We start from the raw sequence: 26997 nt of genomic DNA, 5'->3' as shown, positions 1-26997 counted from the left end.
CGAATTCCCGGGGGTATTCAGCGTCGGTCGTAATCGAGTCACGTCACTATGCTGGTGAGTAACGTCATGTAGATCCGGGCGTCAGGGTACGCTAGTAAATTTCAGCTTTAACATAAGTGATGTGTCTCCACTTGGATCCCAATTTAGATCAGTTACGAAAAACAACAGAAGGTACGAAGAGGACCGGGTGGGACGCATTGCTGCCGTTATATGATCTCTAATCGTCTTTGAAACATTTGTCAGGCAGTGCTTTCAAATACGTGAAAAGGTATGTTTGGCGCATCACAGCTCCAGCTGCCGCTGAGCGAGTTCTTACAACGTGAAAAAGCAATGCTTGCTTTCCGATCCCTCATAGTTATGTCACACCCAAAAATAATTGTGGAATCTCCTTCATCACGCTTTTCCATAAGCCGTATAATATTTCCATGCGTTTTGGTTTATGGTTTATCGTCCCAAAGCGACTCAGGCTATGAGGAACGCCGTAGTGAAAGACTCCGGAAATTTCGACCAGCTGAGGTTCTTTAACATGCACTGAAATCGAACAGTACACGGACCACTAGCATTTCGCCTACATCAAAATCCAAGCGCTCCATAACGATCGCAAAGTACAACATTGATGACTTGACTACACAACTCCTCATTGCGGCAGCACTATGAGCAGTACTTTTGAACAAAGAAAAGAAATCGCGCTGAAATTAAGAAATTTGGGGAACACGTAGCTCCGCCTTGTTGGTATGATGCTATAGCATTAACAGGTCTTTTCTGCGGCTTGGTGTCCTCTGCATATTTTGTATTCGAAATTTCAGGCTATTTCGCATGGTCTCATGACATAACATTTAGCCCGGCGAGCAATGAGCACTCGACCGTATAACCAGCCAACAGCCACCCGCTAGTGCACCTCCCATCTCGGACATGTGACGGCGCTTGGTCATGTCACCAGGTATCGTAATCTAGTATCTTAACCCCGCTCAGCCACAGCGTTTAATGCCGGGATGCACGAGGCGTTTTTACGGCGTGAGGCCGGCGATTTTCACCCGATGGTGAGCGCCGCCACCAATGTGGACCTACCAAATAATTTTCGCACGTCGTCCGACGACGGTTGATGAGGCGGCGGCTGACGCGAGCGAATAGGTGCGCAGAAAGCCCGCTCTTTCCCGATATGACTGCTTGCGCACGTCGCCGTCGACGAGGCCGCCATGGCCGACGAGCACGTGGCGACTTGGGGGGCTGGCATGGAAACGTTAGTTAGTTATATTGATTTTAATGGCGCAAAAGCAACTATGGCTATGATGCGCCAAACACAAGGTTAGGTTCTTGTTAAATGTTACACTTTTTATACCTAGAGTTTGTTTAAAACATTGGCTTCATTAAGAAACTTAAAAATGCTTGAAAGATCAACCAGTGCTTGATCACCTAAAAGCAACTTGGGGTGTAATGAGATGTATTCATTGTAGAGTGTTGTAAAATATTTTTTTCTTAGTTGTTCCAGTTTTCTACATGAAATTAAAATGTGGTTTACAGTGAGTACATCGCCGCACATTTCGCAAAGAGGTTTGTCTTGTTTTGTCAGTAAAAAGTTGTGTGTAAGGTGTGTGTGCCCAATGCGTAGCCGACATAAAATAACTTCGGTAAAACGTTCTTGATGTCTACATGATTTCCATTCTCCTAAAACGGGTTTTATAGAATGCAGTTTGTTGTTTGCCTGTTCTTCCCATGCAGCCTGCCACTTAATTCTGAGTTTACTGTGCACTAATTTCAAAAAATCCCTGTGTGGTATGTTATCTTGTTTTATTTGATCAATTCGAGCTTGTGCTGCGCATGCATCTGCTCTCTCATTACCTACAATTTCAACATGGCTGGGCACCCAGCAGAATATAATGTTATGATTTTGTTTTTTTTTATTTTAATTATGTTATGTATGATGTTTCCTATAATGGGTTCAGCGGCGTTTGGCATGGAAACGTGACTGTCTTGAAGATAAACGATTCATCAAGCATAGCATGTCTTTTTTTTATGGGGACATGAATTACTGTCGTATGCAAATGGGCGCGCGCGTTTCCTCAAGGCCGGTGGAAGAAAACCACGCGCGCAAAAAGCCTGTGTTGTCTCGAGCGTGTGGTTCTCGATATCTGGACATGTTCATGCGGAGTAATGTGATGAAAAAGAAATCCGAGGGATCTGGTTGCATGTTACATTCTCGAATTTCCTGTTTACATTATCCCTACGTCATAAGACAGGCCGGTGATCAGCCATGGAACTTAAAAGCTTCACATCCTGAGCCAGCCCTCGCCCTCCTAACCAAGCCAAACTTGCGACAAGCCAAGTGGGAGCTCCGCGTTCTTGCGCCACTGCATGCAATAGACTCTACCATGGCGCGCGCGCGCACACCCACGCACTCAGCCCAACACACACACACACACACACATGCAGAAAAAGGCAGTGAACTAGGGCGCCAGAAAGTCACGTGCATGCAGGTACAATTCCTATACAAGCGCATCCCGAAAATGGTTACACGTTTAAATGATATTATTCAATAATTTGTACGCTGAGCAACCTGTCACCATACTTGTGTATAAATGCAGGAAACACATGTTGTGTGCAAGCAGCCTAGGTAAAATGATCAGCGCCGTTCGTAAGTAGAAGGCAGCATATTTTCATTTTTGCGAAAGCATAGCAGCTCATAAGGAGGAAAATCAGGCGTTGTCCTCCCCAGAGGTTTGGAAAAACCACGTGACCTAATCAGAAAAAGAAAAATTAAGTTTCGTAAACAAAATACTTTCCGAAGTGGGTTCCGCACCCACGAAGGGAACCCGCCGCATTGGCTCAGTGGATAGGGCGCGATGTCAGTGCACGCTAAACATCCCCAGGTGGTCTAAATTATTCCAGAACCCTCCACTACGGCACCTTTTTCTTCTTTTTTTTTCACTCCCTCCATTTTCCCTTTACGGCGCGGTTCAGGTGTCAGCCGATATGAAAGACAGATACTGCGCCATTTCCTTTCTCAAAAAACCAATTTTCAATTTTTACTTTCAAGGTTAGTTTCTAAAATTGGTTTTGAGGAAAGGAAATGGCGCAGTAACTGTCTCACATATATCGGTGGACGCTCGAACCACGCCGTGAGAGGACTGACCTCTGGCCCACTTGAAGGTCAAAACCGTAAGCACCGCGAAATCGTTACGAGGTAGCATAGTGAAGCTTTCGCATCAAAAGTGAAGGAAAATAATGTAGCCGGCCGTGGCAATTGCTATCTAATATCTTAACCACCCGAGCTGCAGCCGGCGGAGGAGAAAGGGAAATGATATCGAGGAGAAATATAAAGGGGAGCGATAGCAAGGAAGCACAGGATCGAGTATTCGGATGTGGCTCAATCCCCGGTCCGCTTTCGAAGGGGGATGCCATTCACATACCTGGCTTAATATCTCATATGGGCCCTTGAGGCTTGGGTGTTACGCATATTTTTGAAAGTTTGGTGGAGTGCTTGGCGTAACGCACTCTAGCACAGGTCAGCCCGGTATTGCACTACCTCCGGGATTGGCCCGTGGCCTACGGGCTATTGCGCGCGCTTTTCTTCTGTCTCTTTACTCCCATCTTTCACCTCCTACTATCAGCACGACGGCAGCTGGGCGTGGCTCCGCATTGAGCCAGTAAGCAAGCCCGTGCTTTTCCTTTCGTCCTTCTGTCGACAACTCAACTCAACTCGAAAAAAGGAAGCACAGGGGCTCGAGCTAGGTTTGGGTATCGTCGCCTTCATCAACTTCCATTCGGGCGGCGTGAACTGATGAGCTTGGCTGGCCATTGCATTAGAGCAGCACGCCATCGCCGCAGCCGAACACCACGCTGCAAGCTTTCTCCTTCACAGCTCGTCAGTAGACTTAATTGTTGTCCGTAATTTTTTTCCCCGTTGCGAAAAAACTTGACAATTATGGTGAGTCAGGTTATAACTGCAACCTCTTTCGAAAAAATAAAAACACTGACGTGTAAACAAATGCGCAACACAAGGTTCTTACTGATGCTTATACGGCCGCTAGTTCTGTTCTGTCACCAGTCATCAGATTTTCTGTACAGCAAAACACCATTTACCATGAAGACACAGACCGTCCCACGGGGAGAAGTTGGGTGCAGCGCTAAAAAAATTCTATTCCACGCATTATGCTCTGGACTCACTGAGTGATAGCTGGGCCTTGGCACAATTCTGCAACGTTTAGCCATATCTTGTGTGATGTGCATATATACCGCCAGTAGTTTTTGACAAATGGCCCCTCAAAGTCGGACAAAGACGGGGCGTGTACACCGCTTCAACCCCAACCCGACTTCTTTCTTTTCTTGCACCGCAGTAAAGGAACAGACTAGGGGAGCCGCACAGTCAGCCCGTTTCGAACACGCTGGGTGGAAAAAAAAAACAGAAACGCGAAGGGTGCTCCCCTCCCGAGGAGCTTGGCTTGAGGGGAGGACACACAAAGCGGACAATGGGCGAAGCTTACTAGCGTCTCTCTCTCAAACCGGGAGGAAGAATGTAAGAGAAGGAGGAGGAGCTCAACTTAATGCGGCCCGTGGTGGCGGCGTTGTGAACTAGGAGCGGATGAACCAGAATCCTGGCCATGTACTAAATGGGACAGAATTAGGTAATGCCTTTAATCATCATTTTACTTCTTTCGCTAAAGCACTTACGACGCCAAGTGCAGAGAAAATTTAGACCTGCTTTTGGGCAGCGGATTTTTCATGCCCACCACGTCGCACAAAATCACTGCCACTGTACTGTAATTAAGTAACCGCAAAAGCGTTCACATTGGTGAGCTTCAAATACAGCCAATTAAGCATATTTTACATATTATTTCTCCCGTATAGAACATATAATAAACCTAATTTTCTCACAAGCAACCTTTGCTAGACGGCTCCAGGTAGCGAAAGTGGCCGTTCTGTTCAAAGGTGGCGACAGAAATAACTTATCGAATTACCGACCTACCTCTATTTTCTATGTTTTTTTCAAAATGTGTCGAAAAGCTACTCCACAATCGCAAGACCAGTTTTTCCAACATACACAATTTAATTATTCCGTGTGAATTTTGCTTTAGAAAAAGGTGCTCTACCGAAACGGCAATCCTAACCCTGAAAGAATACATTCTAGAGTCGTTCGAAAAGGAATGAAATGCTTTACGTACATTGGTACACTATTCAAAGGCTTTCGATTGCCCTAACCGTAACACTTTATTAACGAAACTGAAGTTGCAAGTTGTAAGACTGCGTTAGTGTGTGTCTGCCTCCCTTTCGTCCGTGTTCTTGTTGCGAAGTTGCAAGTTGTAAGACTGCGTTAGTGTGTGTCTGCCTCCCTTTCGTCCGTGTTCTTGTTGCGCAGTTCGTCTTTTTTGCATTATTGGACCTATTGGCATAGTATTTTGAACATTGCTGCAATAAGTGGCAATACATGGTTATGTGTCTGAAATAAAAACTATACGCGCGGGCGTACCAAAGGAGAGCATATTAGGTCCTTTGTGATACAGCTTCTATATTAGTGATGACTTGATAATTGACAGTACGCCGAAATTTGTAATCTATGCTTATGATATGAGCCTATTTATGAAAGGAGCAAACCTGTCTAAGTAAATAAGAGGAAATTCGATATTAGAAAAGCTGCATACCTGGAGTTCTACCAACTCTTTAAAAATAAATACTGTTAAAACAAAGACTGTACTATTCCGACCAAAGCAACGTATTATTCACAGCAACCTGCATTTGAAACTTGGTTCTACAGATATCGGGTTTGTTATCACATATAAAAAGCCTTGGAATGCATTTTGAACAGCACATGCCGAGGAACAAACAAATAGAATCTGTACTGAATAAAGTTTCTAAAACAGTTGGAATATTGTGCAGGTTACGTTTCCTTCTGCCGCACCACATAAGACTGTTAATTTACAAGTCTTTGTTTTTGTCGCAGCTGAAATATTGTTTCCTCGTGTGGGGTACCACGTCACAAACATAGACAAACTATGCAAGCTGCAAAAGAAAGCGGTACGTGTTGTCGGCAATAAACCGTACGACGCCCACACTGAGCCCATTTTCAAAGCATTAAATCTGGCACCCGTACGACAGTATGATGTTAAACCGTTATCAGACGTCTCTTAAGCACAACGACACATTCCTACAGCATCTTTCAGGCTTGAGTGCGAAAGAACATGTCCGCTTTTTGCGAATGAATGCACACTGGCAAGTTCCAAGAGTTCGCACTAACTATGGGCACCAAATGCTGTCGTACATACTACGAACACTGCTGAACTCTCCTGCTGTCACCTATAATAAGGAGCCCAAATTAAATTATGAAGGAAAGACGTGCGAAGAAGACGACGTGGATTAACCGAAGAATAAACAAGATGAAGAAGAAGCATTAGTTGAGGTGGAGAGAGATGATTGGTGGAGAAGCATTCGTTGAGGTGGAGAGATGATTGGTGGAGAAGAGAAGAAGAAGAAGACGACGACAAGGCTTACGTGTACTAATGCCAAGGCTATAAAAGGGCTAGTGAGAGCGAGGCATGGTGTGGAGGAACAGAGAAGCGGAGGCTCCGGCGGGTCAGGGACGCTTTGGCTGGAAGAGAGCGACGCCGGCTACTGCTCCGGTGAGCTCGCGTTCTCCGGCTTCGCATCGTGGACTTCCTGCCGTGCCTGATCCCGTTCCACGGTGTAAGAGTAGGCTAGGTGAGCGAACGGCAAGGGAGAGGCGCCGCTCCGTGCCGGGAGGATAGTGCAGTAGTTAGCCGGCAGTTCAAGAGAGGGCGCACCAAACTGTGGCCCGCTATAGGGAGTTTCCATGCACACGTGTGCCCATCATATTACCCGCGTAGCGGCTGTTACGCGCCTTTTTCCGTCCGGATATCGCTTTTGTGTGGTTCGTGTTTATTGCTGATGCACTGGTGACATGGGGAAGTGCTTCGTGCCGTTTTGTAAGACAGGCTACAAGTCTTGTGGGAAAAAGTTATCACTTTTCAAGCCACCGAATGACGACGCCAGGTTGGAGGCATGGAGAAGAGCAATCCCGCGCAAAGATCGCGTGCTGCAGCGGACGGACCGTGTGCGTGAGAAACATTTTGCTCCTCATTTTATTCTGATAACGTGGTCCTCCGAAATAGATGGTCACGTTCTGATGTCAGGGAATAGAAGAGCCGGCCTAACAAAGGACTCTGTGCCTTCAATTTTCGTAGGAGCTCTGAGTTACCTTTCCAAGAAGATCACGAGTACCCGAAAAATAGTGAAGCGGATAGAGAAACCTGCGGCAACTTCTGTGCTTCCCCCGAATTAAACCAGCATATCTGAGGGCTCATCACATGGTGCGGAAGTGTCCAAGACTGCAGCCACAAGCCACGAAGAGGAAAACAGCGATGGCACTGAAGCTCTAAACCACTCTTCATTCGACGACTTATTCGACTTCGCAGCGAACATGTGCTTGCCAAGGTCATCGTGGGCAGTACATCGGATCGATGAAGAGGGGACCAAAGACGTTCTGGTCATTGATGCTCGCATAGTGTACGGTGACGGAAGCTGCTGTATATTTAATAAGAAGTCTTTGCACGTAAACTCAGATATGGCAGTCCAAGCCTACATTTTCGACAGGCCAGTCGACTGCACAGCAATAGGAATCAGCCCGTCTGTCTCAACAACATCTGATCTTGAGAACATGGTAAGAACGTTTGACAATGCGAACATTTGCTGCGACGGACCAAGTTTAAAAAGCTTTCCGTCTGTGCTGCCAGAATGTGCTTATGTGGACAACGAAAAAAAGTGGAGACATAACAAATGCCCGTTATTATCGCCTGCAGGTGGCATATGTCGGCCATGCAGTGGCCTCCACAAAACATTGCAATTGCATGCTGATCGCAAAATGGCAAGGGCAAAACAGAAAGTACCGCTTCAACGGATCAGGCTTTCTGCTGTGAGGAAAGGTGTACCGTCTGCCCAACTTCAAAGAATCAACGCATTGCGCCATGCAAAAGCCACTGTACTGCGGTCTCGAGCACGACTTTTAGCACGAAACAAATTGCTTATGAATCAGCTGAAAAACTGTCAGCAAGAATTCGCAAAAGTGAAAGAGGAAGGGCTCGCAGAGCAGCTAGAAAGTGTTGATTTACCTGCAGCACAGTTGCTTCTTGTAAAGGAGTGCATTGCTGCAGCTAAATGCACGACGAAGCAGAACAGAAGGTACACTGACGACTGGCTGCTGCTGTGCCTTTTGCTAACATCCGAAGCCCTGCGGCATACTCTTTTCTGCGCAGCAATGCCATATTACCTTTGCCATGCGTTTCCACTATCAGGAAGTACATCAGCTTAGTGGGTTCTGAAGTATGGTTTTGACGAAGCGTTTTTTAAGGCCCTTAAAATGAAAGTTTCCCCGAAACCAGCATTTCAACGAAGAGGGATCCTCATTCTTGACGAGATTCAAGTCAGAAAGGAGATCACGGTGAAGTCACGAACAATTACATATGCCGGGCTTGTTGACTTTGGTGAGAAGAACAGCCAAAGCAATGAGCCGGCTGATCACGGGCTCGCTTTCGCCTTCGCACCGTTCGGAAAAAAATACTTGCAGCCAGTGGCTGTTTGCCTCCAAGGGACCTACGAAAGGGACGCTCCTAGCACAGCTACTGCTTCAGTGCATTGTACACATAAAAGAAGCGGAAATTTTTGTAGATGGTGTTCTTTGTGATGGCGCCTCTACTAATAGAGCAATGTGGATACAGCTTGGAATCAGCGTTGCTCTGGGGCATGTTGTAAATGCCTTTGATCATCCACTGGATACATCGCGAAAGGTGCATGTCTTCGCAGAAGCACCTCATCTCTTCAAGTGCATACGCAATCGTCTGTATGACAAAAAAGTGTTGAAGAAAGGCGGAAAGTTCATTAAATGATCTTGCTACGACGCCCTGTTTGTAGCAGACACCAAAAACGCAACTGAGCTGAGAGTATGCCCAAAATTGACGTACAACCATGTTAATCCTTCCAACATGCTTAAAATGAGAGTGAAATTGGCAACCCAAATTTTCAGCAATTCTGTAGCAAAAGGAATTTTGTTTTACGAACGTAGAGGAGCACCTCGGCTGTTTAATGTCAAACCGACCGTTGAGTTCACAATCTTTATGAACAACTTATTTGATGCCCTGAACCGGCGCTTTCCAGGAGAAGGTCTGACTCTAGACTGCAATGATCTTAAAGTTGTTGAGAGTGCCTCTGATTGGCTTGACGAATGGGAGGAAGAAGTTGCAAAAGGAGAAATTCCTCAAGATTTCTTCCTAAGCCGGTCAACTGCGGAAGGATTAAGGGTGACGCTCAAATCTGCTCGTGAGCTGTCAATCTACCTGTTGAAAAAGTGCGATTTCAGGTATGTGCTGACCGGAAAAATGAATCAAGACCCGTTGGAATGTTTTTTGGTGTTATTCGACAAGCGGGGGCCAAAACGAACATCCAACTTTCCCAACGCCCTTGCAACTGTACCGCATGCTGTCGCTTTACTCCCTCCTGAAGCCACCGCGGTTTGGTAACTGTTCAGCTTCCGAGAAAGAACAGTACGGCGTTCTGACTTTGGCTGACTTTAAGAACGCATATAACAGCTCAGCATCGAAGGAACTGAACAAGCTGGACCAGCTGAAAGAGCGGCTCAACGGCCTAATCGACGAAGGGAGCTGGGAGCGCGATGAAGTGTTTGTGTGCGGTGATAACGATGCAAGTGTTGTTGAGTGTATAATTTATTATGTTACAGGGCTTGCATCCAGGAAAATTTTCAATCAGACCTCCTGCACTACGTGCAAGAAAGGCTTGTCAAAGGTGCCCGAAGTTGAGCTCGTTAATTGAAAAACAAGGGGCAGACTCACGCACCCTAACATGCACCTCTATCAGCTTTTTATGGAAGCTGAAAATTTTTTCTCTAAATACGCGAATCTGGGAGATGCCTACGATAAAACAACTGATGCTGTACTAGAGAACTTCACTTTCACTTTCCCTTGTACTATCCACAGGGAGGACATTCTCGCCAAGCTACTCCATTATTATAAAAGCCTTCGTATGCGTCAGTACTGCCGTCAGTTGAAACGCAAGCACGTTGAAAAAGGCCAGGACTTGCGTAAAATGTCCAAACTTGGGTGACCACAAGCTGCCGAGCTGAGTGTACTGTTTGTTATTTTGATTGTATACACAACAGTGGAATTTAGGTGTTCCGTGCGTAATCCAGTTTTGCAGTGACTAATTTTTGCTTCATGTGTGAAATAAACATATAAGGTTCTACCTGGGTTTTAAATTTTTCTGGGCTACGGAAAACACCCACTTTCATCCTCACAGAAATCGCATGCAGTTCTCGCGTAACAGAACTACGGCATGCGTTCAGCCGCTTTCACACACAGACGATGATTCACAGTATAACAAACGCCTAAAAACCTGCTGATGACCGCAAGTTTTCCTGGAGCTGCATACGGACACGCTGTGCTAAAGCCACGAACGGCGCCGCTACGGCCACAAGCTGGAAGCGCCATCTGTCGAGCGAGAAGGAAGCACAATAGTATAGTCCGAGGGCTGGCGGCGGCGTTCGCTCACCTAAGCTATGTCTTTCACCGTGTCCCGTTCCGAGGAGTCAACGGAGGACGCTACCACCTGCTACGGCCAGGGGTGTCTCCAGCGCTGCTGCAGCCCATCCGGGTGGTGCCCCGAACGCCAACACCGGCATCACCTCCACGGGCGCTTGGACCGGGAGCTTATACGACGCAGCCAGCGACGCCGCCAGTGACGCCAGCTCAAGCACGTCGAACGCCGCCTCGACGCCGGTTACTAGATCCATACAACGCCGCAGCCGCACCGAACCAACCGTGAGCACGAACACCGACCACTAACAGTAGAACGCTGGTAGTAGACGCTGGTATCAGTGTTCCCGGGTCTTGTGTATTTATAGTCTTTGTGTTAGTTTTGTTAGTATTGTGTGCCAGGATGTGTGTCACGTAAGGTGTAATAAATGTGCGTCTGTGTGCGTACACCTGTCGCCTTGTCCATTCTTTCGGTCCGAGTGTGCTCCGAGGAGATGCGTTACAAAGATAAGTGGCGAGCCTGTGCCAGGATTCATTTCCTTGTTTTTTTTTTGCTTTGTCTCGCATCTTTCCGATCCCTCGACGTCAGAAAGTATGGATTTGGCAAAAACGTTAGAACTGGCGCTCAAGCTAGGGTTAAGCAAACAAGAGGCGATGCGTCTCTTTGACGAGGAGGGAAAGAGGCAGAAAGAGGAGGCAAAGAGGCAGAAAGAGGAGGCAGATAGGCAGAGAGAGGAAAGGGCGCAAGCACGCGGAGACGCTCGCGAAGCTTATGAAAGAGCTCGCGAGGCAGAAGAGCGAGAGAAAGGAAGGATAGAACGGGAGGAGGAGTTTCTTTTGTGGAAACAGGTGCATGTCGCGGGAATATTTGAGGACATCACGGACAGGGATCAGCATTCCTTAGCGGGTAGAGAATCTCCTAGACCGGCCAGAATTTGACCAAGGAAGCTGATGGCTCCCTTCCATGACTAAAGAGATGATCTGTACGCATATCTGCAACGATTCGAGCGGATAGCTTTGGGGCAAGGCTGGGAGCGCAGTGAATAGGCCACGGCATTGAGCATGTGTTTATTTGGAGAGGCGCGGAATGTGTTTGGATGGATGCCAGCTGCTGATTCCATGGACTACGAGAAAGTCAGAAAGGCGCTCCTCCAAAGATTCAGGCTTACGTCAGAGGGTTTTTGTGAGAGATTTCGCACCGCGAAACCTGACGATTCGAAAACCGCTAAGCAGCTTTCCTGCAGGCTGACCAACTATTTTGATAGGTGGCTTCGTATGTAAAACACAGAAAAGGGTTTTGAAGGGGTGCGTGACAAGCTGATCACAGAGCAATTTTTAGCGTGCTGCAGCTCAAAGCTAGCGCTATTCCTGAAAGAAAGAAAGCTGTGTTCGTTGGAAGAGTTCGCCGACACTGCAGACCAATTCCTCGAGGATAAAGAGCTAAGAAATTTAAGTAAGGCAAAGGAAATAACCAAAAAGACCCTAGAGATAGATGCGGCAAATTCAAGAGCATATTGCGGTGCATCTAAGGCGGCAGTAAGATGTTTTCTCTGCGGCAAGGTGGAACACCGTGCAGCTGACTGTCGGACTAGTTGCGCTGCCCAAAAAACACAGGTTGTGTGTCAAGGTTGTAAGAGGAGGGTCATACTCTGGATGAGTGACGATACAGAACGCAGGACCGAGCTGCATGCGTTGTAGACTCTAGGGTAGGACTTGTCACGCCACCCGAAGTTGCACAGCTGAAAGGAGAGCAAACGCCGCTAGAAAATGAGGCAGTGAGTGGAACACCCAAGTCGAAAGCAAGCAATGCCGGTGGTGGTTGGGCAAATAGGGGAGCGTCCTATATTGGTGCTTAGAGACAGCGAAGCCGACACTGTTTTGGTTCAGAGAAGCCTGGTGAGGGACGAGGATCTTACACGGGAAGCGTCGGCCGTCACTCTTGTAGGTAGCACAGTAAGATACCTTCCTGAAGCCAGGATTCTAGTGTCCACGCCATATTATACTTGGCAGATAGTGGCAAAATGCGTTAACCAACCCATCTACGATCTCATCTTGGGAAACATTACGGGTGCAAGAATTGTCGAAGACCTCGATTCCGAGTGGAGAATGCTCGACGTTGAAGAATAACCAAAGCAGGAAACGCCCGCGACAGCTCAGACGGGTACAGTCTGTTTCTCGTCGGCAGTGGAGACAAGAGCTCAAGCGACAGCCCGAGCAACGCAGCGTCCGCTCTCTACTCATGTTACGATGTGCCTGAGCGTAACACTGGGCGAAATGGCAATTAGGTAAAAAGAAGACCCGAGCTTGAAGGCCTGCTTCGAAAGAGTCGGGGAAAAAATTAAAAGAAAGAAGAGTCGTACGTCATTCGAATATCGGTTGTTAAATGGACTTCTGCACAGGGAATGAATATTTAGTTCAGGAAGGCGGGTCCAACAGCTGGTGTTACCGAGAGTTATGCGAGAGACCGTGCTACACTTAGGACATGACGCCATTATGGCTTGACACCAGGGTGTTCAAAAAACGGCGCGTAGGATCACCGAGGAGTTCTTTTGGCCGGGTTTCAGAGTGACGTAAAGCGCTTTTGATCGCTAATGTAACGCGTGCCAGAGCACAGTTCCGAAGGAAAGAGTTGGTCCCGTACCTGTGGGCAAGATGCCAGCCATCGACCTACCATTTCAGCGAGTGGCTATTGATATTGTCGGGCCAATCTCTGCAGTATCCGCCAAATGCAATAGATATGTTCTTGCTCTGGTTGACGTGGCCACTCGTTATCCTGACGCTATTCCTCTGAGAACTATTGACAGTATCCAAGTGGCGGAGGGTCTTGTGGAAATTTTTCGCGTTATGGGTTCCCGAGGGGAGTTTTGACTGAACGGAGCTCGAACTTCACATCAGAACTAATGAAGGAGGTTGGCCGCCTTTTGTCAGTAAGGCACTTACTGACGACGCCTTACCATCCCATGTGTAACGGGCTTGTAGAGCGGTTCAACGGCACCCTCAAAAGTATGATCAAGAAAACGTGCCAGGAGAGACCTACTGATTTGGATATATATCTCCCAGCTCTTTTGTTCGCTTACCGGGAAGTACCGCAAACGAGTCTTGGTTTCTCGCCCTTCGAGATGGTGTACGGGAGAACCGTTAGAGGTCCACTTACAATACTCAAGAAGCTGTGGGCTAATAAGGAGATTGCATCAGATCTCAAGACAACATACACATACGTTCTTGAGATGCGGCAAAAGTTGGAAGAAACATGCAGGCTTGCACATCAAGGCCTGGAAAGGGCGCGCGAACGCTATAAGGGCTACTATGACAAGAAAGCCACTCACAGGAATCTGAATCCGGGTGACAAGGTTCTCATGCTGCTACCCACGGATCATAATAAGTTACTGATGAGGTGGAAGGGTCCTTACCTTGTGACGCAGAAGAAAAATGACATGGATTACGAGTTACTGATAAATAACACCAAGAAGGATTTCCATGCAAACATGTTGAAAAAATACGAAGAAAGAGTTCCCGTTCAGTGCGCCCCTAAGGTAGCATGCTCGGTAGTAGCCGAGGAGACCGATGATGTCTTTGAGGTGCCCACGTGCAGTGGGAAGAAAACTGTAGGATGGGATAAGGTGCTAATAAACCCCAATTTGAATGAAGACCGAAGATCACAGATAAAGGCCCTACTCCAAAGCAAAGGGGATGTGTTTTCGGATGTGCCGGGCAAAACGGATGTCATATGTTGCAGACTAGACCTCTCTACAGATAGACCAAAAAGCGTGAAGCAATACCCACTGCCTTTTGCAGTTCAAGAATCACTTGAAAATGAGGTGAGGGACATGTTGGAGCTTGGTGTGATTGAGAGGTCGTGGTCAGCATACAATGCGCCTTTCGCTGTTGGCAAAAAACTCGATGGTACTAACCGACTGTGTGTAGATTTTCGTCGGCTAAATGGCATCATAGTACCTGATGCAGAACCCGTACCAAGAGCGGACGTGGTGTTCGATAAGGTGGCTCACAAAATGTTTTTTTTTCTAAATTTGACTTAGCTAAAGGATATTCGCAAATACTAATGGAAGATTCGTCTAAAGAGGAGACTGCCTTTTCCTGCTCGGCGAGTTTATTCCAGTTTAAATATATGCCTTTTGGTTTGAAGACAGCATCTGCAATATTCACGAAGCTGATGAGGAAGGTTTTGGGTGGGCTCCAAAATGTAAAACACTATATTGATGACATCCTGGTGGCAACAGATACGTAGAAAGAGCATGTAATTACGCTGAAAAAACTATTTGATAGAATTCAGCAAGCCAGGTTGACGATAAAACCGGCCAAATGTGAGGTGGGCTTTGAAGCCATTTCTTTCCTCGGACACAAGCTGGGGATGGGCCGCTTCGCGAAGAAAGACGACATCTTGGACCAAATACAGCGGGCCTAGAGACCGACGACCAAGAAGGAGGTGCAGGCGTTCCTGGGTTTCACGGGATACTGCAGGGACTTTATTCCCGATTATGCCCACATAGCCGACCCGCTTGTCGCATTCACTAAGGGAGCAAGGAATAAGCTGAATTGGACTCATGAACATGAAAATGCATTCGTGGTGTTAAAAGGGCATATGGCAAAACCACCCGTTCTGCTTGCTCCGAATCTGGATAAACAGGTTTTGCGTCGTACTGATGCATCAGACCGAGCTTTAGGAGCCGTACTCTTGCAAGAAGAGAATCACATGCAACATCTGGTATTTTTTGCAAGCAAGAGATTATCGTCTAGTGAACGCAACTACTACTCTGTTGAAAAGGATTGTTTGGCGGTGGTGTGGGCGGTAAAGAAATTCCACATTTATATTTATGGGAGACATTTCAGGATTCAAACAGATCATCAGCCGCCTGAATACTTAACCAAGGCCAAAATGAACAATAGTAAAGTCATGAGATGGAGTTTGGCCTTGCAAGAATATTCATTTCAGGTGGAATATATTAAAGGCAGAGATAACGTTGGAGCAGACTTCATGAGTAGAGCCAACTGAACAGCTCTAGGTATCTCTAAAATGTATCTTGTTGTTGTTGCTGTGCTAATGTATCTCTGGGATTTATCTTGTTGTTGCTGTTGGTGTTATGTGATTGTACAATGGAGTGTGTGGTGGTCACCAACATGTATATTAAGGACTCTGCACGGACAGCGGTAGTGGTGTGTTAGGGTTTTTGGAAACGCAGTTTGGTGTGCTAAGTTAGTGGTGTGCTTTTAGTGTGTGCTGGACATCTTCGGTGTGTTGTGTGCTGGGTCCAGAATCTCCAAAGAAGATAGTCGGTTGGCTGGATGGCTTGAAGATTAGTATGACGTGAGCAGTTTTTCATGGAAAAACTCTTGAGAGAGGGGGCCATCGTCACATATAATAAACAGTCTAAAATAAAATTATGAAGGAAATAGGTGTGAAGAGGACGACGTGAAATAACCGAAGAATAAAGAAGATGAAGAAGCATTCGGTTAGGTGGAGAGAGATGATTAGTGGAGAAGAGAAGAAGAAGACGACGGCAAGGCTTACGTGTACTAACGCCAAGGCTATAAAAGGGCGTCTGAGAGCGATGCACGGGGGAGAGGAAGAGAGAAGCGGAGGCTCTGGCGGGTCCGAGACGCTTTCGCCGGAAGAGAGCGACGCCGGCTACTGCTCCTGTGAGCTCGCGTTCTACGGCATCGCATCGTGGACTTCATGCCGTGCCTGAGCCCGTGCCGGGGAGTCAACGGAGGACGCTACCACCTGCTACGGCCAGGGGTGTCTCCAGCGCTGCTGCCGCCCACCTGGGTGGTGCCCTCAACGCCAACAACACCGGCAGCACCTCCACGGGCGCTTGTACCGGGAGCTTATACGACGCAGCCAGCGAAGCCGCCAGTGACGCCAGCCCAAGCACGTCGAACCCCGCCTCGACGCCGGTTACTGGATCCATACAACGCCGCAGCCGCACCGAATCAACCATGAGCATGAACGCCGGCCACTAACAGTAGAACGCTAGTACTAGACGCCGGTAGCTGTGTTCCCGGGTCATGTGTATTTATAGCCTTTGTGCTTTGTGTTTGTTTTGTTAGTTTTGTGTGCCAGTGTGTGTGTCACGTAGGGTGTATTAAATGTGCGTCTGTGTGGGTACACCTGTCGCCTAGTCCATTCTTTCGGTCCGAGTGTGCTACGGGGTGATCCGTGACACATGCTGTATAACGGTTTTCATATGTTTGCATTGTACCATAAATGTTAGTATATATATAGCGCTGCGCGGTATTTGTCAGCTACAATGATCTTCTGTGTGAACTGTCTGAATTGTGATGACCAAATGTACTTGTTGCACTGTATTCCTTGCAAGAAAACGCAGACCTCGTAAAGCCAACTATGGCTTTTTGTCTGCGTTTTCCTCAGTATCCGCAATACTGAAATAAAGTTTTATTTGATTTGAATTTGATTTGATTTGGTTGCTGTCCCCTCTAAGGGCGGAGACAGAGGTTTTGAAAGTAGGCGCTCTAGGTTGGAACCAAGACTGAATTCTTCTGGTCAACGGTTTAGTCATGCTGTAAATGGTTTTCTCCTTGCTTTGTTGCTTCTTGTTCTATATACGTTGTAAATAAATAGTTAACCTTTTCCTTTCCTCGAGTAACGTAAATGTTTGCGATTTAGAACCACCGGGTCATCAAGAAACACCGATTTCATCATCAACAAGGTGTTTCCTCTCATTGCCACCTGAACAGGACTGCAACTGGCGCGGTCTGAAGAGAAGAAACTCAACTACAGGTGTCAAGGCTTGCCCACGATAGCTCTTTGGTGGAGCATCAGGGCATTAATAAGACTACAGATCGAAATCTGAAAGAATTTTACTGGCCGGGGGTGCAGGAGGAGATTAAGAGGTATGTCAGGTAGTGCGGCACCTGTCAAAGGACGTGCCCAAAAGGCAAAGTAGGGAAAGGTCCGTTGGGGCCCATGACTCTTATCGACACTCCATTTGATCTGGTCGCTGTCGATATTGTCGGCGCGCTGTCACCCACATCGGTGAAAGAGAACAGATATATTCTCACTCTCGTCGATTTTGCCACGCGTTATCCCGACGTCGTGGCTCTGCCAAAGGCAGATTCATCAACCGTGGTTGGAGGTTAGGTGGAGATGTTCTCACGTATAGGCTTTCCGAGAGAGATCCTTTGTGACCAGTGCTCCTGTTTCACTTCCGAAATGATGAGAGAGCTCAATGATCTCTTCGCAGTGATACATCTCAGCATGACTCATTACCATCCAATGCGAAAATGGATGGTGGAGAAATTTAACGGCACACTCAAGCAGATGCTGTGGAAGCTCAGTAAGGAGCAACCCAAAAATTGGAATCATTATATCGCTCCGCTTCTGTTCGCATAAAGAGAGATACCACAGGCAAGTCTGGGTTTTTTTCCGTTTGAGTTGATATTTGGACGACATTTGCGAGGACCGCTCGCAATGCTGAGAGCTCTGGACAAGGAAAGAGCTGGGAAAAGACACGACGACGACATATGGTTACGTTCTCGATTTAAGAGAACGTCTTGAGCAAGCTGTGAGAGCGGCACATCATAATTTATTGCGTGCCGAAAAGTCTCACAAGAAATATTATTACAGGAAAAGCAAGAAGCGGCGGTTAAGGGTCAGAGATCTTGTCCTCATTTTTTGCCAAGCAGCCACAATCAGCTGCTAATGCAGCGGAAAGGTTCATTCGTGGTTGGTATAAAGTAGAACGATGCGAATTATTCGATCGACTTGGGCCACACTAAGAAGCTCTTCCACATCAATATGCTTAAGCGATACGAAGATCGTGCGCCCCAAGAGACCGGGCAGGTGGCATCTTTCGTTGCAATCGGAAAAGGTTAAGTTAGTTTCCGAAGACGTAGGTGTTGTTTGCAAGAGTCCTTTGTAAGGTGCCCGAGGGTGGTGTCCAATGTACAGTGCTACTATCTGATGTTTGCAATTGTCACCTGTGCAAATGTAGCCTGGTAGTGTTTGTACGTTTTTTCCGTTCGTTCTCCTGGTTTGGGTTGTTCAGCGTGTAAATATTCATCTTCATGGTGCAGACATGTTTAAATTTTTTGTTGATATTTTGTGCAGTTTTAATTTTGCCTTTTATCACATGTATAAGGCTTGGCATGTTCTCTCTGTGTGCGTCACTATGTTCTTCCATGTGTCACTGTGTAAAGTGTCTTGGGTGACTTCAACGGCGTCTAAATTTACAGTTTATCACGTGAGCATTGCTGTTCGTGCATCAACGGGGTTTGTCTGCTTCCCGCGTGAACATTCGTGTTGTGTGCACCGACGGCAGTTTTTTCTGCGAAAAAACTTTTTCAAAAGGGGGGGGGGGCGTATGTGAGGTGCACACCAGATCATCGTGGATTTTCGAACGCGGTGCATTGACATTAGCGCGTCGGACCGGGGAGCGCTGCGCGTGCCAGCCCAGCGCGGCAAGGCTGTGAGTGAGACGACGGCGACAAAGAGCGTGGCGAGCACGAGGAGCGGAGAGCTGACGTGTCAGAAAACCGAGACGTTAAGGAAGACAGCGCAGCGGAAATCGTGTCATTCAAGCGTGAAGGTGGCAGCTGTTGGACGTTGGGTCGGTGCTGCCGTGGTCCTCCCTTAGATCACCTACCTAAGCTTACTGCGTCCTTTGCAAGAGTGGAGGTGGCAGCCGAAGGACTGAGGGTCCGTGCTGCCAAAAGGCACTCTTGGATAGCCTACTTGAAGCCTCCGGCGTTTTGTAACGCCGTAGACGAGACCTGGCTACGGTTTTTCTGCTGTTGCCAAGTTCTTTGGGTTGCTGAGGGGAGTCCACCGGCGTCTCCCAGTTTTCCTCTCCCCTCCTACTACCACCAAGATATGACTGAATTATTTAATAATCAACAAGAAAACTGTCACTAAGCATGGAATGGCAAGTTATTTGCTGCCATTCTATTAACTGGTAAGAGTGCTGCAAGTGGTCACGGCCTTTAAGAGCGACAGTTAAATGGCTGAAATAGTCCCTACATTTTTGTTGGTATATTTGGCCTTTGTTTTGGTGCAGTCCGGTGGTGGTTGCATATATGTGCACAAACATAGCTGAACTTTAGGTTTTCTCCTGCCAAAGCATGCCTTTGCCTACAAAATTGCAGAGTGTGTGCTCCTCTTTTCTTCTCAAACCAAATCAGGGGCAAACCTGAAACTCTACTTGTGGCTGTTCATATTATGGACTAAGGGATGCGTGCACTTTTACCTGAAGGTACTTTCAGTGGTTTTCTGCTTGGAGGCATTACGTCATACATGTCTGAATACTTAGCATAACTGTGTGCAGTCTGCTGGTTCTTGATCACCACTTCACGGATACAACTGTTCTATGCCCGAAGCATACATTTGTACTGTGTTCGTGCACAGCTGGTGTAATGTTTCTTCTTCTACAGATGCGTGCTATAAGATGCGTGCATTTTTACCTGAAGGTACTTTCAGTGGTTTTCTGCTTGGAGACATTACGTCATACATGTCTGAATACTTAGCATAACTGTGTGCAGTCTGCTGGTTCTTGATCACCACTTCACGGATACAACTGTTCTATGCCCGAAGCATACATTTGTACTGTGTTCGTGCACAGCTGGTGTAATGTTTCTTCTTCTACAGCACTGTTTATACTTTGTCTTCAACTGCCAACACTTTCAGATCAAGATGGTCTCTTTATAAGCACGCACCGTGGAGCATTTTTACCATTGCCATTTCTATTGCTTAACACAAATATTTGCCTGCTTGATTTTTCAAACTTATGTCTATACTGACATTGTTTACTGATTTCATTTTCCTCTTGCTTCTTTTTCTGCTTCACCTATGCTCCATCACTCCTTTCTCACAGTGCAGCGCAGCTAATTGGTTTGTTCTGGTTACCTTTCCATGTCTTTCATTTTCCTTCTCCTTGCTGCTAAGCACAAGTCGTAACAATCTTTTTCTTGGTGTTCATGTCAGATATGAGCTTTATAATTAGGTTGGTTAACAATGCAATATTCAAGTTTAATGTAAGACGTCTGTGTTTTTAAGCAGAGCGACATCTTTGACATATCTTACAATTTGAGATTTTACTTATACCCAATATACTCTAGGCCATCTCATCGACACAAGCAAGGCCCATCATATAATCAGTGTGAAAATGTTTGCAAAAAGTTCATCAGTTAATAGCTTGTGGATAGGTTGTGCACTTTGCGCTGTTTTTTTCATTTAAAAAAATGTGTATATCGGCCAATTGTATAGATGACAGATAGCGTTTAACCGAACACCCAGTTTCTGGTAAATCTTTGAGAGAGCCTTGATACAGTACACTCTACTGAGATGGCCTATCATTTTGTACATGAGCTAGTTTTAAGTCCAGTTTTATTCTCCGTAGCTACAAACCTTTGGTTCCACATATTGCCGAGCAATATTTGCTACTAATGATAAAAAACTTTCCTAGAATCCATGCGGCTGCTACAGCTTAGAAGCTAGGTCCATTGTGCTTTTTGAAGGAGACAACGAAACATTGTGGCAGTATTTTTGTTCATGTAAATTTAATATATAGTCCTCCGTTAGGAATGCCTCTTTAGTATTTGTGTATTCTGGAAAGGAAAATGTACGAAACCTACTCTGCGAAACATACTTTGTCTACCCTCAACATGCACAGAACCCGGTGTTTTTGGTTTGGGACAGGAACCAGATCCGTTCCTGTCCCACGTTTCCGATTCCGAAGTTCTGCGCCAGCGCACACGCGCTCTAATTCCTCCGTGTTCGCACCCTCTCCCCCGTAGTCTTACTCGGCAGGAGGAGGTATCCGTGCGCCGGATTCGGGCAGGGGCGGCCCTGACACCATCTGTCCGTCATCGGTGGTGTGCCAAAGATCTGCCACTACCTGACAGGTGCCCTCACTGTGGCGCTGCACCGGACATATGTGATGTGCGGCACTTGTTGTGGTCGTGCCCAGCGACGGCTGCTATCAGAAAACGGCTCCTCAGGGAGGTGGGCCTGCGGTGGAACCGCGAAAGTGACTTCGTGAAGTGGACAATGGACAACCGTTTCATTAACAACCTCTGCGACTACCTCAGCGCAACGCTTCTTCACTCCTTCTTTTAACTTTCAATCCCGTGCATTCCTTCCCCCTTTCCTTTTTCAACTTATGCCTCATGACACACTTCTCGAATAAAAAAAAAGAAAAGATCTGTAGAGGTGGTCTTTGTGGGAATTCGAGTCATATTTGAAAGCTCTGCATGGAACGTATATTTTGGAAATAATTAAAAGAATCTCTGCTCGCAGTAGCTCGCAACCGATTACGGAGACACACCTCACCGCCTCTGCCCACTGATGTCATCCGGGTGGGGACGCACGATGAGGTGTGTCTCCTTAATTGATTGCGAGCTACTGGGAGCAGAGATTTTTAAAAAATTATTTCCAAATTATAAGGTCCATGCAGAGCTTCCAAATATGAATTGAATACTTACAAAGACCACCTACAGATATGTTGCACTAGAGTGAGCTGATCGAAATCATTTCAGGGCCCTATTAACCAATTCCATACTTTTTAAAATGGTGAATGTTTACAGGTGTTTCTTGTTTACAACTGGAAAATAGACTACTTACTTGCGGGTTGCTGCCTGCCCAGTTGAATAATACACCAGGATGGCTTGGTGTTTTCTGGTATTTCTTGGTGTGAACACCAGACTGGGCTGGTGTGTTGTAGTGTGCACACAAGACTGGGTTGGTGTGTTGTAGCGTGCACAACAGACCGGGTTGGTGTGTTGCAGCATGCACACCAGACTAGGTTGGTGTGTTGCAGCGTGCACACCACACTGGTTTGGTGTGTTGTAGTGTGCACACCAGACTGGGTTGGTGTGTTGTAGTGTGCACACCAGACTGGGTTGGTGTGTTGCAGCGTGCACACAAGAACGGGCTGGTGAGTTGTACTCTGCACACCACACTGGGTTAGTGTTTTGGATGCACAGCAGATTGGGCTGGCGTATTTTGGTGTCCACACCATGCAGTGTTAGTGTGTTGTACTGTATGTGTGGTGGTGCTGCACAATGTTTTGGTCGTCAGTCGCACTTAAGAACGGGTTGGTGAATATTGGCATGCAGAACACTTTCAATATATACGCATTAAGTTTCGGACACCAATCAACTACATTCTGGCTGGCACACACAGGAAGTTATTGTGCCGTTGTGTGCACGTCAAACAACTACGGCTACACTGCAGTACCTGTAGTTTAGTTCAGTTTGAGGGCATACACAACACAGACAGGTATGGGTAGAGTGCATCCATCCTAATGTGGACTTCTTGTCTAACACGTGTGTTGCATTGATCCTAAGGTGCAGTATAGAACTATATACTAACCCTTTTTTCAGGTAAAATGAAGGGCAGCAGTGTTTAACGCTTAAGCATGCCTTAAACGTTGCTTCACTGGATGTTACGCGCTGATGCATAAGCCTCAACATACTACTTAAAACAGGCGGCAGAAATGAACCAGACACAAGGAAGAAACACTGACGTGTACGAAGCAGCTTCGTCCACGTCTGTGTGTTTCTTCCTAGTGTGTGGCTCATCCCTTCTGCCGGTTTTAAGCGATAATGCACCAACTAGATCAAGTCTACCTTATCAACATACTAATTCAAGCAGAACATATGCAGCAGAAAGTCGCCCTTCCACGTCTATAAAACAGTAGAGTACAATACGCATTCGTGTGATAAGGAATGTAACCTGATCCTAATGTGTTCTCATAAACATACATAAATATTAGATATCAAACACCATAATTCTTTATTTACGTACACTTTAAATGAAGCACCTTTTAAAAAAGTTATCAGATTGTACTCGGATAACCAACCAACACACATAAATTTCAGCCTTAGGCCCAATGTGGCACATGAAAATTGTGATTACAAGCCGCAATCAACTTCAGTAATTACAAATTGGACTACACACTTGACATAAGGCAGAACTCTTGTTCTGGTTTGGTTTGTGAGGGTTTAACGTTCCAAAGCGACTCACGCTATGAGGAACGCCGTAGTGAAGGGCTCCGGAAAATTCGACCCCTTGGGGTTCTTTAACGTGCACTTCCCTCGCACAGTACACGGGCCTCTAGAATTTCACCTCCATCGAAATTCGACCACCGCGGCCGGGGTCGAACCCGCATCTTTCGGGTCAGCAGCCAAACGCCATGACCACTGAGGCACCGCGGCAGCTATAACTCTTGTTCTGTATACAATGACCTATATCAGTGCAACACAGAGATACACAAGTGTTTCAAAGTAACTGATAACAGTATAATGAAAATAAACTTAAAATGACAAATGCAGCGAAAGGTTGCACAGCTTGCACACTACTTAGGAAAATGTGAATTTCCATTTCGATGATTAAAACTTATTGGCCACCTGATGACACACTAGTTGGATTATCAGGTGTGCATATTTCCCTAAAATCAGTCATAGAAACTAGCGATTTTTTACTTCTGCTTCACAGGACCTCGAAATTCTGAAATGTTGTACATAACATCAAAAATTGTTCCACATACATCACACCTGCGGCAATATAGATAATACCTAGGAAGGTATGGTACTGGGCATCAGGTATCTTTTTCGCTTTTGTATGTTATGCAATACTTCACAAAAAATGCAGAAATACTACATTTTTCAGTTGTAGTGTCCGTGATTACCACAAGCACAATAACTACGCAGAAATCAGAAATCAGATAGAAACTAAATATACCTAACATGTATTTTGTGCACTTAAGTCGGGTAAAACTGAAATATGCAGTGAAGCTGCACCCACACTTAAGACCGGTGCACAGAATTCGTCCACGACAAAAAAGTGGTCCCTTGTTAAAACTTCTCTGGTCATCACCTAAACAAGAAGCTAATCAAGAAAAAAGTACTAAGCTCTAGAACTTTGATACCTGGCTTGTTTACTAAAGTCAGACATTAAACAATAATTTTAATAAAAAAAATTGGTTTTTAGGGAAGGAAATGTCATAGTAATTGTCTCACATATCTTGGCGGACACACAAACCGCATCATAAGGAAAGGGGGAAAGGTGGGACTGAAAGAAAAAAGATGCTGTAGTGGAGGGCTTCATTTAGAGTACCTGGGGTTCTTTAATGTTCGCTGACATGACACAGCACATGGGTGCTTTTGCGTTTCGCCTCCATCCAAAGGCAGAGCAGTGGGAATCGAACAGCTGATTTCGTTTAAATTTGTGACTGGCTAGCGGAGTAATACGGTACGCCGCGGATTGTGGCCCAGTGTTAACAACTATTGTTTTTTTAAGTTATATCCAGCTTTAGCAACAAGCTAGCCTGCAGATGTGTTTATGCAAAAAATTGCCAGCAAAAAAAGGCGAATACGGTTACACATGAACAGTCAGAGGCATAGCATACAACCTGCTATGAAGCACATAAAAATAGCATATCTGTCTCACTGGAGAGCCTCAAATTTCATGCAGCTGTCCTCTGGTATCAGCAATGAAGTGTTGTGAGAGCAATTACTACAAATACAGAAGCAGATTATAAAGAATATTACCAATCAGTGGCAATCACTTCCTTTAAATGGACTCTGAAGGCAACAGGTTCCTATAAATAAAAAACAGTTTTCCATTTACATAAACCTATCTAAATTGGCTTAAAGGTCCTTAAGTGTAACGGAGTTGATCCCAAGAGAAAGCAAGTGTAGCAGGGTGCGGCAGAAGGTTAGGTGGGTGGATGAGAATAAGAAGTTTGCAGGCATAGGGTGGGCAGGGAGAGGGTTACTTGGAGAGACATGGGAACAGCCTTTGCCTTGCAGTGGGTGCCATCGGGCTGCTGATGATGAAATTTGGCCCTGGCATCTGTTAGGCAGTTCCTAATCACTTCCGTACAGGTTCGGTACTTTCACAACATATGCCTGATTGTTCTGTTGAACGAGCACACAAGGTGAAATAACATTCTCTTCACTTATTAGGCACAAACCAACATCAGTCGGAGGATGTTCGGCAGTGAACATGAAAGGCATAAAGCTTTCCTCAGTAAGCAATTCCTGGCAGAGCAAGAAAATATGATTTTTCACCAAAAAGATTTTGATTACTCTCATGAACTTGCAACCACTTGATTCAATGTACTCAGAGCATGTTTTCTCTGTCCTCTTGTAATTAGCGCTGTGTACAGTGAATCCTCTGATACGTGCTCTGTGGTGTTCACTCAGACTGGACACAGCACCAATGGTTTGGGTAATCATATCTACCACATTACTTTCAAGTCTGGCAGGGTGTAATGGGGCACCAAATACACCAGACTGGTGCTTATTTTCTTGCCTTCCCTTGATAAGCTTTCGCTGTTTTTTTCAGGAAGGGTGGCAATAGTACCAGACGGTTCAGGGACTTTTCAACCTCTCGCATGATGAAGCGTTCTGCGATCTGATGTGGCACACCTTTGGCCGCGGAAACAAGTTTCAGGATGTCACCATTCCCTCCTTCAAATGGAAAAGTAGAGGTGGCCCATAGTGGCCCAGGCATGCGCACAGATTTTGCAAGCTGCACTAGTTGGTGCACATTGAACGTTAAAGTATCTTCATCATACAGAAGTGCCATTTCCTCAACAAATTGCATCAGAAGCCTATCAGCACAAAAGATGTCTCCCTCCTCAACACTTGCTTTTAACAGTAAAAACAAACTGTGCGAGAAGGCAGAAATGAGTGAAATATCTCTGTGGCAGTACATTGAGAAGGCAAGGCGCACTGTAATAGAGAAGCCAATATTTACACTCGGTGGCCTTGCAAAATGAGCGCTCAGTGACTGACCTTGGCAACCTCGTGAAAGAAATTGGTGGCCGAATTTGCAATAGGCGGTCATTTAACTCTCTGATACGATTTCCAATATACCATGCACTTCCTGGTGAACACAGCGAAAGTTCCATTAGCTGTGATGTGACGCCTTCCAGTATGCAGTGCATATAATTTGGTGGAAAGCCCCACACAATGTGTTGAGCGTTGCAACCGCTGACATTCCCTTCAAGCCATCCACAGGACGGTCTCGCTTGGCTGCAAGCTTCATTGCACACAGTACCGTGTCATGGCATCGCTACACCATATCCTGCCCTTCCATGACATACTTCAGTGTTCCTGTAAAAATAAATGACAAATTTGTTATAGTACTATGGGTAATAAACGAAGAAATACATGCGAAAGAAGAGACAGGAGGGAAGACAGACATGTGCTGGTTTTGAAACGCTTTAATAATTTAAACTGCATGCAATGGCACCATATTTACCTTTAGTCAGGCGCAAGCCCACTTTAAAAAATTAGGCCTTTCGTGTTACAGAGGACATAAGTACAAGGGCAGTAGGTCAACATATACAGCTTTCATACGTTATTTTTCGTTGTAGAGCCTAACTTCCCAGAGGTATACCTAGGCTATGGGAGATGCTAATAAAAATCTCTGGATTATTTTAATCACCAGGAAATCTTAACTGCA

The sequence above is a fragment of the Amblyomma americanum genome, chromosome 1 (assembly GCF_052857255.1).
Source record: "Amblyomma americanum isolate KBUSLIRL-KWMA chromosome 1, ASM5285725v1, whole genome shotgun sequence".
Classification (NCBI taxonomy): Eukaryota; Metazoa; Arthropoda; class Arachnida; order Ixodida; family Ixodidae; genus Amblyomma; species Amblyomma americanum.
Note: the sequence above shows the minus strand (reverse complement) of the source record.